Source organism: Pinus tabuliformis, chromosome 9, assembly GCF_031772625.1.
Source record: "Pinus tabuliformis cultivar Carrire ecotype Pingquan chromosome 9, CPIR1, whole genome shotgun sequence".
NCBI classification, from domain to species: Eukaryota; Viridiplantae; Streptophyta; class Pinopsida; order Pinales; family Pinaceae; genus Pinus; species Pinus tabuliformis.
This window is the reverse complement of record NC_142307.1, coordinates 673,779,236-673,794,328: the sequence shown is the minus strand read 5'-3', so window position 1 is coordinate 673,794,328 and position 15,093 is coordinate 673,779,236.

Sequence of the window (15,093 nt, the reverse complement as noted above, 5' to 3'; positions counted from 1 at the left end):
ATTGTCAAACATCACTGCAACATACCTTGTTGCTCCTTTGCCATCACATCTTTGATGCTTCTTTGCCTTGTTGTTGCTCCTTTGCCATCAATGACATCAACCTAGCCATTTCTACAAAATGCGGGTTGCAAAATTCCTCATATATAACTTCCTTGTACCACCCAACCTGCAACCCCACATCTCACATTTATGCATTTACCATTTTGCACCCTATGTCACTTGCATTGCACTGTCAAAGTATCCATACTTACTTTGTTGAGTTGGCATTCGATATAAAGCACCACCTCTGAGGATAATTAAAAGCTCAGTGCTCATGCATCCTTCAAGCATTAAGGTTTATATCGACGTTGAATACAACACAATTCTCATGAAAAACTTGTCCATATGTTACATCAATGAGGTAGTCGGTATTTATTAACCACATTATTCAACGTGCAATATCGATGGTTAATAATAACACTCAATACTAATTTCCTTGTTAAATAGTATATTAATGTAATTGATTTCCAATTGTATTGAGACTTGTAAAATAATAGATGGCAAGTAGAAGAACACACCCCTATTGTGGAGATACTATCAACACACTTGGATGAGAGGACCATAACTTCCAATTGTCCATGGCCTACAGATGGTACTCAGGATTGACACCAAAGAAGTTGAGTTTTAAAAGGGTTTGGGTTTCTGGAAGAGTAAGAGCAAGTTGTATGCTTGAAGTATTTGATTTCAAATATTTAGTTTCTTGGTGCACATTGAAATTAAGTGAAGTCTCGTACACCTTGAAGTTGGTAAAAATCTTGTTACCTCACTCCAATTCTTTTTAGAAAGTTATCATGACTCCCCACTCGATACTGAATTTTCAATCCATTTGAAGCAAATGCTTTTATAACTCAAGGGGGACAAGCCAAACTATTAAGAAACTTTCTCAAAAAACAACCTACTAATTCAATAGTCTCTGCTCTAATTGATATGAGCTCATTGGCAGACACATACAAAGAGTTTGCGGAGCCATTTGAAAGAATTACTAATAAGGACTCCATAACATATGCCATGAAATATGCCCTTTATATTCTTCACCATTAGGTGTATGGCGAAGTTATTTTTTACTAGGCTTATGTTATCTCAAACATAATTTCTAACCAACCAGGAAATCTTCAAAAAATGAAGAGGCTCTTTATGACCTCTTATTTAGTCCATGCTTTAGTCAACTGTATTATATTTATGGATTTACCCTAGGCACAAAACGTTGACTTTGGTGAAGACCTTGTTCAATTATGGTACCCGAGATTGTGGAAGTAGAAGGCTCTTTTTCATTTTTACCAAGTGCAAAACTCTTTTCTCATAGAATTCAAGACAATAATTGTTAGTACTATAACAAATATAGTTTCTCATGAAGCTCAAACCTTCCTTATTGAGAAAGGTGTTTTTCATTATCAATATAAATCCTTATATATCATGTTATCTGGGTTTGAGGGGAAGCCTACCCTTCTCCCTTATTATGTATGTGATAAGTTCTTAATAATATAAGTTTGTTTGTAGTACAAATTTTAGGTCCATTTCTTCAACAAAAAGAGAAAAAAAACAATTTATCATGACCCTTACTAAAATTGGGGATTTTAGTATCAAAATTGTGTCTCACTTCGATGAAATCGCCTCTTATTTTGATAAATTCAAAATAAGGCAAGTCCAAGAATGTGAAGGATTCAACCCACATGACATTTTCTCTACCCATATGTTTTCTACTAGGTCTAGTTTGTTTTTTAGTTGGTTCAATGGAATCATGAGTGATTAATGGAATATTCAATTGAGCTGAAATTCTACCCCCTATTTTGTTTTCTTCATCTTCTTAAACATATTTTAGTAGTTGGGTGAGCCTTTTGGTTTGCTATGTTGTCCTTGTGGTGAAGTTATTGCAATAGATCTAACCTATCCTAAAAAATTATTATCCAAAAAATATTTACCTGCCTCACAAATATTCATACCGAGGGCTAATTATTTTTCAATTCAGTGTAATTTTCTTTGAATATTTTCTTTTTGTACCTTCTTCTTCAATTGACTAAGGAGATTATCAAGATCTTGCACTATTTGACTTGTTGTCTCATCAAAGACAACACCCTAACTAATAATAAATTTCCTATTAGATAACAACATGTGTCCTTTCTTTTCATCTAAATAACCAAGAAGAATGCATTTTATATTGCGATTTTTTAGCTTAACCTTTTTTTTTTTTTGTTATGAACTAAGGCATAGCAAGTGGAGCCAAAAACTCAAATATGATTTGTTGAAGGGTTAGTACCATGGCAAGCTTCATATAGAGTTATTGAATCTAAGGTTGATGTGGGAGATCGATTCCTTTGATAAACCATTGTATGAACTACTTCTGCCCAATACTTTATGCTTAACACCTTGAAGTGCAACATAGATTTCATCATTCTCATCGAAGTTCTATTCATTCTTCCCATGAATCCATTACATTGTGGAGTATAAGAATTGATCAACTTCCTTTTTATTTAATTCGTGTTGCAAGGATCCTTTAAATCATTTGAAGTGAATTCGTGCCCATTATCTGTTTAATGTGGCAATATTTTCCTTGGTGGCATTTTCAACAAATCACTAAAATTGTATGAATTTGCCAAAGGCTTATGATTTTTCCTTTAGAAAATATACCCAATTCATCCTTGTAAAATCATATATGAAAAGAATGAAGTATTTGCATCCACCTAGGGAGGATTACATAGAACATTTGTTTGCTCGCCATGTACTTGTGGGGAAAGGATCCCTCTTTTGTTTTCCAATAATAGAAGCTTCACACTTAACAATCTCCTTTTTGAAATGAGGCAATCCTTTAACCATCTCATCCACTTTAAGTTTACGAAGGTTTTCAAGATTCAAGTGGCCAAATTTATAATTCCATAATCTTAGAAAGCTAGGAGATAAATCCACTAATCCTTCCAAATCTTGTTTGTGAAGAATGGTTGTTCCTTGCAACCTTGGAAGCTTTCCATCTTCGTAACTCTTTGTTGTTGTTTTGAAATTTTGTTTAATTGAATTGATTAATGATCCATCTATCTTCCATGATAATTTGATGACCTCATTGTCTAATGAGGACCAAGGACAACTGATTTTTTATTGAATGTTGAAACATACCATACACTTGAAAGTAATGTTTTTTCGATTCCTATAAGAGAAAAGCAGAATTATAATTTTCCTCGAGGTGTTTGCATTGTGTCATCCACCTAATAAACTACATTGAGTTCCATGTCTTGATATGTTCAAAACAAAAACAAAAATGATAGTGCATAGGTTGAGTAGCTTTTGTATTAGGTATCCAATCATCTTCAAATTATTTTCTTGCCACTTTGTTGGTGGCCACTGAATATGCACATTCATTCTTCTGATTTGTTGTCAATACATAATCATCCTCCTCATATTCTTCATCTTGAGCCAATGTTGGAGCATTGGACTTAACATGTTGTCTGAAAGTATGTTTATTTTTCAACAAACTCTTGTTTTTTGTTCTACAATATGTTGCCATATGTCCAATCTGAAGACATCTTTTGCATATAAGTTGAGACATCTCTTCACCTTTTTGAATATTTTGTTGGCATCTCCTAAAATATTGTTAATTTTGATCATTCCTTCCTCTCCTTATATTATTGCATGACCATGGCCAAAGTCTTGATTTATTTCTCTTTCTATGTAACTCTCAGTGAACAAGCCTTTTCCTCATGTACTTTCATTACAAGTACCTCTTTCTCTAGCACTTTCATTATAAGTACATCTTCCTCTTGTATTTTCATTGGACAAGCTTCTCCCTCTTGAACTCTCTCCCTTTGTTCTATTGGTAAAGAGAAGATATTGCCCTAATTTCTTTTTACCATATGTCTTATCATGTTGGACCAACAAGTCACCAAAGGAATCAAAAGTTTGGTTCTCCAATTTATCAACAATTTGCAATGTTTCCAAAAAAATTCATTGGGAAGGTGGAAAAACTTCCATCAGGATGGAGATCATAAAAATTTCTTTGAAATCTTTAAATCCACACTCCAGGAGTTATTGTCGAGTATTTTTATGAGAGATGTACTTGAAAACATATCCCCCTTTAGCAATAGTTTGATGAAGTATTTTAGTATGAAGCTCAACCCTTTTTGCTTCATACCAAGTATCGAAGGTAATTTTAAAAGTTTTCCATGCAATTCAAATATTATATACGGTTCCAATATGTATATATGATCTGTAAATTGTCATGGATATTCCACTGGATTGTTCATCACAACAAATATGATAAAATTATATTTAAAAATCTGAAATCTACATTATTAAGGTTTTATATCTCTTTGGATTTATGGATTTGTAGATTACCATTAATTGTGTATGCATGCAAAATAAATTATGCAGAGAATAAAGAACAATGAAATAAAAACTCACAAACCACGATTTGACACAAGATATGGCCTGAGAAACTCTTTTAGGAGAAAACCCAGTTGGAAGACGAGGTTGCTTTGCTCTCTTTCTTTGAATAGAAAATGGTTGTGAGTACAAAAAAGTATGGCTTGTGACACATGGGCTAGTACAATGCAAAACTCTTGTGTATGTGCTCTATCTCCTATCCCTCTCGGTTATTTTTACTCATCTATGGAACAAATGCACTAGAAAAAATGGAACCCCTTTTCCTCTTAGTGGCTTGTTTATAGCACAACTCGATAGCCTACTAGTGGCTAGGTTTTACTACCTCAACTCTTAACTAGAGTTACAATATGGATTCTTATAGAGTCCTCTTCATTGTAATCACGTGGCTAGCCCCTTTTCCATGAATAGCGGGGGCTGATGTGGCATCCTCTAGAATTATGGTGGTGAAAACAGGAAGGTGGACTTTTGAGTGGCAAAACTTTTGCATATGAACTCCGATTGACATGATTCTTACATCATTGGAAAGGTCTTTGTGTGTAGAATAAGAAAAGAGGTGATTTGCCAAAGCGACCAAGTTTTCCCCCAAAAAACATCATTTGATGCCTCAAAATGCTCCCGAAAGGTTTCAGACCCCAATTTTCCAAACTATGCCCCACTGATAAAAATGGTCCTATGAGTTGATTCCTCCACTTTTTCCACTCTGAAAGCATCGATATTTATGAAAAACAATATAATGATCCAATTCGGATCACACCTCCCCATTTTGGGAGTATTTTTGTCCCCAAAAGCTTCTATTGAATGAGGTAAGGAAAATTTTCCTCCAACTTCTCGCGAGTGTACCATTTAGCTTTTCCTGGAAATTGTCATTTCAACCCAATATGCCAAAGGTCATGCTACCCTTGTCTTGTAGTTCTAGACCTCTTCTTTAAAACTATATCTTTTGTCAACTCTGACTAAGCATCTCGTGCCAAATCCTCCATAGAAGGTAGGACCTATTCCTCTTCCTGATCTAGCATGGAAGGCTCATAAAGTTTCAGATTCTCTACACTCACAACTAAGTAAATGCACATGTATGGTAGTAAAATAAGTTGATAAGCATTATCGCCCACCTTTTCCAGTATCTCAAAGGGAACATATCTTAGAGCCTTGATTTTCTTACTAGAACCTTGTAGCCTATCCTTATTCAATTGTGGCCCTACTTTATCTCCCTCCTTGAGCGATTTCCCTATTTTGTGTTGATCATGCCTGGCCTTATATTTTTCCTGTGACTTATGTAATTTATCTTGTACTTATATATGGATCTGCCTGATTTTCCCTGCAACTTTTTAAACCCTTAAGGCATCCCCTGTAAGATACTCCCTCACTCCTCCTAGTTTCCCATATGGAATATCCAAAGGTGAAGGCGACAAATATCAAAAACAAGTTTCAAATGGGGACTTACCAGTAGAAGTGTGGATGGAATGCTATGTTATAAGAGTGTTGTATATATACCAAATTTTCATCCCAGACCTTTAAATGTTTTTTATTATAACCCTAAAAAAGTTGCACCGAAGTCCTGTTGGTTACTTTTGTCAACCCATCTGTTTGTGGATGGAATGTTGTAGACCTCTTCAGCTTGGTATCCATATCCTCCCACAATCTAGTCCAAAATGCTCTGAGAAATCTCGTGTCCTTGTTTAAAATGATGCTCCTTGGTATCCCAAAGTGCACCTAGACATGTCCAAAGAATAAGTTTGTTGCTTCTTGCCCATTGATGGTCTTTTTACAGGGCATTAAAACACATATCTCTTTGAAGCTATCAACTACCATGGACAAGTAGTCATGTCCCTTCCTAGTTGTTGGTAAACCTCTCACAAAGTCTATGGAAATCCTTTCCCAAGGATGAGTGGGTACAGGTAAGGGATGATATATACCCTATTTCTTGGTACTGGGCTTATCGATACAACAAAGCATGCATCCTCTTATGAAACTAGCTATATGTTCTTGCATCTTGGGTCGATACACACACCTCTGCAAGTTGGTGATTGTCTTCCTTACACCAAAGTGCCTTGCAACCTTGGAAGTGTGAGCCTCTCTAATAAGCCACAATCACTCACCTTTAGGAACACATAACTTATCCATCTTGTAGAGTAACCCATCTTGGAGATGGAAGTCAATGGTTTTGTCGCCATTGTGCACGTGTCTCTGATACTGCATCTGTTGAAACACCTTTGTGAAGTCCTCACCCTCTAAATATGACTCTATGTATGCATCATGGGTGAATGGATCCATGTGTATTGGGGTTCCCAAAGTTGGGAGCTTTAATGTGGGTGATCTTGAAAGCATGTCAGCCAACTTGTTTTTGCTTCCCTTCTTGTACTTAATCACTAAATGAAATTATTATGGATACCCCATCCAATTGTAATACTTGGTCTGTTGTAACTTGCTTTGGGCCTGTAGGTATTGTAGTGTTGGTGATTTGTGTGGATCATTGTCTCCTTTCCTATCAAACAGTGCTTCCACTTCTTCACAACTTGCACCAGGGCATAAAGCTAGTTAAGATATGCATTAGGGCAGGGTAGTTAAGGTATGCCCCATGAAACATTTTAGAATAGTAGCATACAAGCTTTCCTCCCTACATTAAGACCGCTCCCATAACATACCAACTCACATTTGTCTCCATTTCGAAGGGTTGTTGTAAGTTTGGTAGCTAGAATTGGTGCTTTGACTAATCTTCTTCTTTAACTCCTCAAAGGCCCTCTATTAACCCTTTCCCCACTATAAACTCTTGCCACTTGTTATTATGGCGTGGAGTGGCACTGCTATTGTTGAAAACAAGGCTATGAACTTCCTTAGGTATTGTGTTGCCCCATCGAAACTCCTAACCTCTTAAACATCAGTATGCATCAACCATTTCACGATGGCCTCCATCTTGGCAAGATTAACTTCAACTCTTAGTAGGAATCAACCATTTCATGATGGCCTCCATCCTGGCAAGATCTATATTCAACTTTCCTTCACCTATCACATACCCTAGATACACCAAGGACTGCTATGCAAACTCACACTTCTTAAGATATGTTAGCACTTGGTGCTTCTTTAATGTATCTAACACCTACGTCAAACATGAGATGTGCTCCTCCTAGGTAGCGTTGTATACCAGTATATCATCCAAATAGACAATAACAAATTATCTATAAAAAGGTGCAATATATCATTCATTAACCTCGTAAATGTAACTAGTGCATTGCATAGTATAAATGACATGACTAACCACTCATACAAACCTTTCTTGGTTTTGAAGGCAGTTTTCTAGGTATCTTCTTCTTTGACTTGAACCTAGTGATATCCAAAATTTAAGTCTAGCTTGGTGAAGTACTTCACGTGTTGCAATTGATCTAGCAGATCATCTATCCTAGGTAGGGGGTACATGTTCTTGAGCGTGATTTTGTTCAATGACCTATAATCAATACACATCTGCCAAGTCCCATCCTTCTTCGGAACAATGATGATCGGTGACCCACATGGTGATGTGCGCGATCAAATGACACCTTATTCCAGTAGTTACTGCAATTGTTTCTTCACCTCACTTGCTTCAATAATAGGTTGTCTATACAACCCAATATTTTGCAATGAGGATTCCATCAATAACAGGGTCTCGTACTCCACTTCCCTATTGGGTGGTAACCCTTTAAGCTCTCGAAACACATCCCTATACGCTTGTAGCAACTCTTCTAGTTGCTATTTATGGTTCTTAGTACACCCTTCGAGGGATGCCTGACCTCTTATAGACTCTTCTACATATTGGTTTTCTCCTAAATATAATAAAACACATTTCTTGTTGGAACTGATCAATTTCTTGGCTTGGTTGGCACTTACCATTGAAATTTTTGACTTTCCTTTATGCACAGTGATGTTAAATTATTTTCCATCCTTGACGAACCAATATTGGTTATCTTTCCACATGAATATTGAATTTCGCATGTACATGTAGGGACATCCAAAAACCACTTTGCATACATCAAGGGGAACCACATCTAGTTCGACTTCATCAATAAAATCAACATTGGTAGCAAATCTAATTTTGCATTGTTTTGTTACCTTTAACTCTACATCATTTTTTAACTATCCTAATGGATGTGGTATTGGACGATCATGAGCTTCCAATCCCAATTTTTTTACGAGTTCTACTACAATGAGATTCTCCTACGATCCTAAGTCAAACAAAGCATCAATCTTTGTCTTCTTAACCTGTATCTTTATGTGGAAGAGTTTGGTCATTTTTTTGTATTCCTGTTGCTAAAGGCTACTTGGATTCACCTTCTTTTGCATTGGCATACATATAATCTTCTAATCCATGTTCGAGGTGCTTTAAACTTGGTTGCTCGAATTGGTGGCCATGAGGTTCTTCTTCTTATTGTCTTTCTTTTTATTCTTCGGGTTAAGCTTTAGATGTAACTTTTAACACTTCTCCTTTGTATGGTCGCCAATGTTGCAATGGTTACAGTGGTTGTTGGGATCTCTGCATTGGTGTGTTATGGCTGCCAATTTTTTTTTATATTTTCCCCCTTTCCACTTCTTATTCCCCTCCTTAGAAGTGTCATGTTGCTGCTTCTGTTTGGATCCACTTAACTGCCCTTTCCTCAGTCCTATGTTCTCCAGGTACTATATTGTACACAAGCCTCGCCCACCGATCTAGGCTTGAACAACATCACTTGATTTCACATATGACTGTGTAAACCCCCAAATACTTCAAGAGTACATATGGGTTCCTTGGGGAGATATACAACACTATGGCCATCTTTCTGAACTCCGTGGTGTACTCATGTACACTTTTCCCTTGCTTTTGCCTAAAGTACTCTCACCAGATCAACTGGTCCTCTACATACCCAATAGAGTAAAATTAAGACCTTATGAGGGTTTTGAAATCCTCCCACTTAGTCACTGGAGGTTCTCCTTCCAACCTCATGTTCTCCATGTAGTTTTCCCACCAAGTGAGGGCATCGCCCTTTATTATCAATAGCGCAAATGAAATATTTTGTTCTTCCTCAACATGATGGACACTAAAATAAACTTCTAATTATTGTAACCAATGATTTAGCTATAGAGTATTGATCTCACCATGGTATGACTTGATATCAACCTTCGTTCCCACTTTTAACAAGCATTGTGAATGATTCATGACACTTGAACTAGGTTGATCTTTTTCGGGTCCTTTCTTCAATTGATTCTATGTGTCTTCTCGATCTGCTGATCTCCCCTATGATATATTATCTACATTAGAACCCCCATCTTCTCCAAATATCCCAAACTTATTGCTTAGGGCCGATATTAGGAGATCCATATTACAATTTATCTTTGCAACTTGTGCTTCCAACTACGAAAACCTCTCATCTGCAGGATCATGAGGGTCATTCACAAACTTGTCACCCATGATTAGGGTTTTATGACTTTTGGCATAGCCAATCTAGATCCCCTGCAAATCTCCACAATATAACCAAGTAAACCTGGCTCTGATACTAATATGATCCATAAATTGTCACGGATATTCCACTGGATAATTCATCATAACATATCTGATAAAACTATATTTAAATGAAATCTACATTATTTGGGTTTTATTTCTCTTTATATTTATGGATTTGTGAATTACTGTTAATTTAAAAATATGAAATCTACACTATTAGGGTTTTATTTCTCTTTAGATTTATGGATCTGTAGATTACTGTTAATTGCGTATGCATGCAAATTAAAATTATGTAGAAAATAGAAAATAATGAAATAAAAACTTACAAACCATGATTTGACACAATATATGACTTGGGAAGCCCTTTCAGGAGAAAACCCAACTGGAAGGTGAGGCCACTTTGCTCTCTTTCTCTGAATAAGAAATGGCTGTGAGTACAAAGAAGTATGGCTTATGGTACGTGGGCTACTCTAGAGCACAAATCCTCTGTATGTGTGCTATCTCCTATCCCTCTCGGCTATTTTTGCTCGTATATGGAACTAATGCACTCGAAATAATGTAACCCCTTTTCTTCCTAGTGGTCTGATTATAACATAACTCGATAGCCTACTAGTGTCTAGGTTTGACTACCTCAACTCTTAACCAAATTTACAATATGGACTCTTCTATTGTCTTCTTCATCATAACCACGTGGCTAACCCCTTTTCCATGAATAATGGGGGATTCTACGACATCCTCTCAAATTATGGTGGTGAAAACAGGAATGTCAAATTATGAGTTGCAAAACTTTTGCATACATACTTTGACTAATGCAATTCTTATGTTGTTGGAAAGGTCTTTGTGTGTAGAATAGTAAAAGAAAGTGTTGCACAAGCACAAAGAAGTTTTACCCTTAAAAAATGTCGTTTGATGCCTCAAAATGCTACTGGAAGGTTTCAGACCCCAATTTGCTAAACTGGGTACTACCGGTAAAAATGGTCCCGTGAACTGATTCTTCCACTTTTTCCACTTTGAAAGCATCAAGATGGATGACAAACAATATAATGATCAAATCCATATCAATATATAGCTCACCTGTGATTGCATATCTCAAAAGTGCATTCACCTTTTAATCTCTTCCTTCCCATTTTGCTAATTCTCTATCATTAGTGAGCTTGATTAGAGCTTTATCCCCATTACAAGTATCTTTCCACAAATTATTGAAGACTAATGTATTTTGCATATGACGACGCCAAATTGTTTAGTTCTTGGGTCTTTCCAAATTTTCTAATTCCACAAATAAATTTACTAGTTTTAACGTGATGAAATATTTATTAAGTGCCCATGATCAAGAAATTAAAAAATACAATGCACCAGAAACATTACACATTCTACAAATAAGCGTTATAGAGACTTGATATTAACTCCATGATAACCTAAAAAAGTTGTTGATAGAGTAATTCAACCCTAAATGGATTCTATAGAAAGTTTGATCATTGACTCACTAAAACTTCAACAATATTAAAAAAAAATTGTAGTTTTACTTTAGAAAACGATAAATTCCTACATATTTTCCTTTGACGAATTTAATTCGATAATGCTTGGGTTTTATTGTTTATTTTTTTAATGAAATACTTAGCCATGTAGCAATTGGTAGCTTCAAAATGGCATGAAATGGAAACATATATGTTTAGGATGTTTCCTTTTGTGTTCTTTTGCAACAAACGAGTCTTTTTCCGTTCGAGACTTGAAGACTTTTGTTTTCCAAGCTCGTGGTAGAGCCTTGAGAGTTGGTGTCGATCACGTGAAGGTTGCAAATTTGAGCAATGGGGCTATAGTAGAGATTCAATGTGTGGGATTCGAGCTAAGGTTTCCAACTACACAATGAGATTGCAATAGAGCTTTGATGCATGAGATTCTCAAGTTAACAAAGAAATATGCCAGGCCCAAGACAACATCAAGCAACTATTGAAAAGTATGATTTAAAATGAATGCACAATTTGATAAGGAATATGTGTCGGAAAAGAATGCATACCTCCTTTCCAATTTATTGATTTCACCATAAAAGAAAATAGACCTACTATCTAGAAATTCATTTAAGATCTCCTTGATGGAAAAAAAAAATAGCTGATGAAAATAATAATAATTGTAGGATTGATAAGATCGGGTCAATTATACAATACAAAGTTCCACGTTTTAATTTTTTTATTAGATATTTTTTTTTAATATAAAAAAATAAATTTACAATTTTAATTTTGGATCTAAAGAGGTTTGTGAAGACTTTCAAATATTGTAGATTTAGATTATATCACAGCGCATCTTGATTTACAAATTTAAAATATTTTCTTGAAATAATAAAGCACTTTTTAGATGAAATTTCCTTTGTTGATGAAGAAACTAGGCTAAAGTGTTGGGGTTTTTTTCTTCATTGATCCATCACGATCTTCTCATCACCGTACCATGATACTCTCGTCATACTAAACTTTCTTTACCTTGGCTTCGATACCATGATAAATTTTGCAAAAGTGCCCTCAAACATGTATATTTATTTACAAGAGAAAAAACCTTACATCAGAGGTGAGAGGGGTGGAATATATATAATCTCTCTAGCCTCATCTCAACATGCCATATCTCCCTGATCAACAACTCATGGATGATTAATATCACAAGGTTGTGACAAGGCCTATCTATCCTTTAGGGAATATAATACTTCTAGAAATGATTTTATTATTCTATAAAAATATACATTCTAAAATAACTTTATTAATATAGGATAACTATACAATTAAATAAACTTTAGGATTATGAGGTTAACAACAAGAATATCCATCACTGACGGAGAATGCATGGGAAAACATAATCATGCCCTAGTTAAAACACGAAATACTAACATATAACCCAAAATAGGAAAGCAATGATACTCCCACCAAATTTTGAACGATTATAGGCAAATTGACTTATCACAAAACCTCCTAACTATGGCTTCCCCTAACACATATAGGACTTCCTTGATTTGCATGTATAGGGTGACTACCATCTTCTTTTTGTCCTTGTGATCCCTATGACACATTTTTTTTCCTTTTGTTTGAATTCAACGTCGAGAGTTGTCTTATGGATTGCCTTTTCCTGGTTTCCATTTGAAGGATCTGGAGGCTATTTTGGTAAGGTTTTTTAATGCACACATTCAAGGCCTCAAACATAATCTTGTACTCCAAGATTTGGACGCATATCCAACACTAAACCCAAACAAGGATTTGCATTCTTGAGATACCGTGTGGATTGATTAGGGTAATTTATACTTACATCTAGCTCTGGAGTATCGCTACCATGTGTCCCTCAAACCTTGGACCGAAAACTTGCGATGTCATATTCCAATCATGATTTAAAGATTTGTACTTGGCAATTATTATCTCCATATTCCACTATATCTTGCTCCATCTTGCCAATCTCTTGGAGAAAGAACAACCTCCAACAGACACATTCGGACATAGAAAACGGAATCTGTGAAAACAATAATATAACTTATAAATAAAAATTATATATTTTATTAAGTTAGGAGAATTTTATATTAATTGTCAAGCCAGGAGGTAACTCCTCAAATGATAATGTATTATTCATTTAGGTTTTCTATTATTATATACAAGGGAGAGACTGTTCAGTTTCATCTCCCGATGACTCTCCATTTCCTCTATTATTTATTTACACTTATTTACAGTTGTTCACCCAATCCCTATGATCAGGTGTCAACATTCCCCCCCTTAATCTGAAGGGATGTTGGTGAGTCCAAGCATCATTTTGAATCTTTCAAGCTTTTCTCTTCCAAGGGCTTTAGTGAAGATGTCTGCTATCTGCTCATTAGTGAAACAATGGTGAAGATGGATTGTTTTGGCCTCAACATGATGTCGAATCAGATGATATTTTGTATTGATGTGTTTTGTTCGATCATGGAACTTTAGGTTCTTGGCCAACTTTATTTCCGAGGTATTGTCAATCATGAGTGGAGTCGATTGTACTTATTTTACCTGCAAATCTTCCAAAATTTTCCTGAGGCACACAATTTCTTTTGTTGCCTCAACTGCTGCCACATATTCTGCCTCTGTTGTGGAATCTGTCGGAATTGATTGTTTGCATGATCTCCAGGAGACAACCCCTGATCCAAGACTCATAGCATAACCCGAAGTAGATACCTCAGTTTCTTTGTCTCCATCAAAGTCTGAATCAGAGTATCCAATCAAGCTAAAGTCGCCCACCTGTGCATACTTGATTCCAAAGTCTTGAGTTCCCTTCAAGTACTTTAGAACTCTTTTTGCAGCAGACCAATGTCCCTCACAAGGCTTTTGCATAAACCTAGAGAGGATTCCAACAGCAAACGAAATGTTTGGTCTAGTAGTAGTCAGGTAGTTGAGACTTCCTACAAGCTGTCTATACTTTGTTGCATCCTAAAATTATTTTCCTTCAATGGATGTGAGCTTTAAGTTTTGTTCCATTGGAGTAGTCAGAGGATTGCATTCAGTCATGCCAAAATTTTTCAATAGATCTCCAATGTACTTCTTTTGAGAAAGGAATATGGACTTCAAATGTTGAGTTACTTCAATACCAAGATAGTAATGAACATAACCCAAATCATTCATTCAAAACCTTTCCTCAATTCCTTCTTTATGGATGTAATGTAGCTCTCATTGTTCCCTGTCATCAAATGATCCAAAATGGATCCTAGAAACCCTCTAAGTCTTAAAAAATAAAAAAACTATCGCAATGGATGAACCTTTCAAAATGGCGAAAAACATTATCGGGAGAGAAAAACATGAAGAAAATGATGAAAACATACTATCAGTGGCTTAAACAACTTTGCACAAGAGCTGTAGGATCTGGCCGATTAACGACCCAGATCTGATTGACATATCGCAGTCGGCAATGGCAAGCGAAGGTTATTGGAGGAGGCCCTATGAACATTGCGACAACGATCAACGCGAGTCAACGAGGACCGTCAATAAAGCGCGCAGATCGACGGCCTAGGTTAGCTCGCGATATTGCATCGACAAAACACAAAGGGAAAGGCTTATGGAGGATCGAAGACTATGCGACATGCGATTACGATATATCGCATCGGAGCAATATAAAGGAGTGGGGCCAATACACTTGCGACTTGCGATAGCCGGACCCGACAGAGATTATGGATGAAATTTAATATAATTTGAGTTCTGAAAAAAAGGGCTTTTTCTATGTAAAATCACATTTTCGTTAAATAAACGAAAAAATGA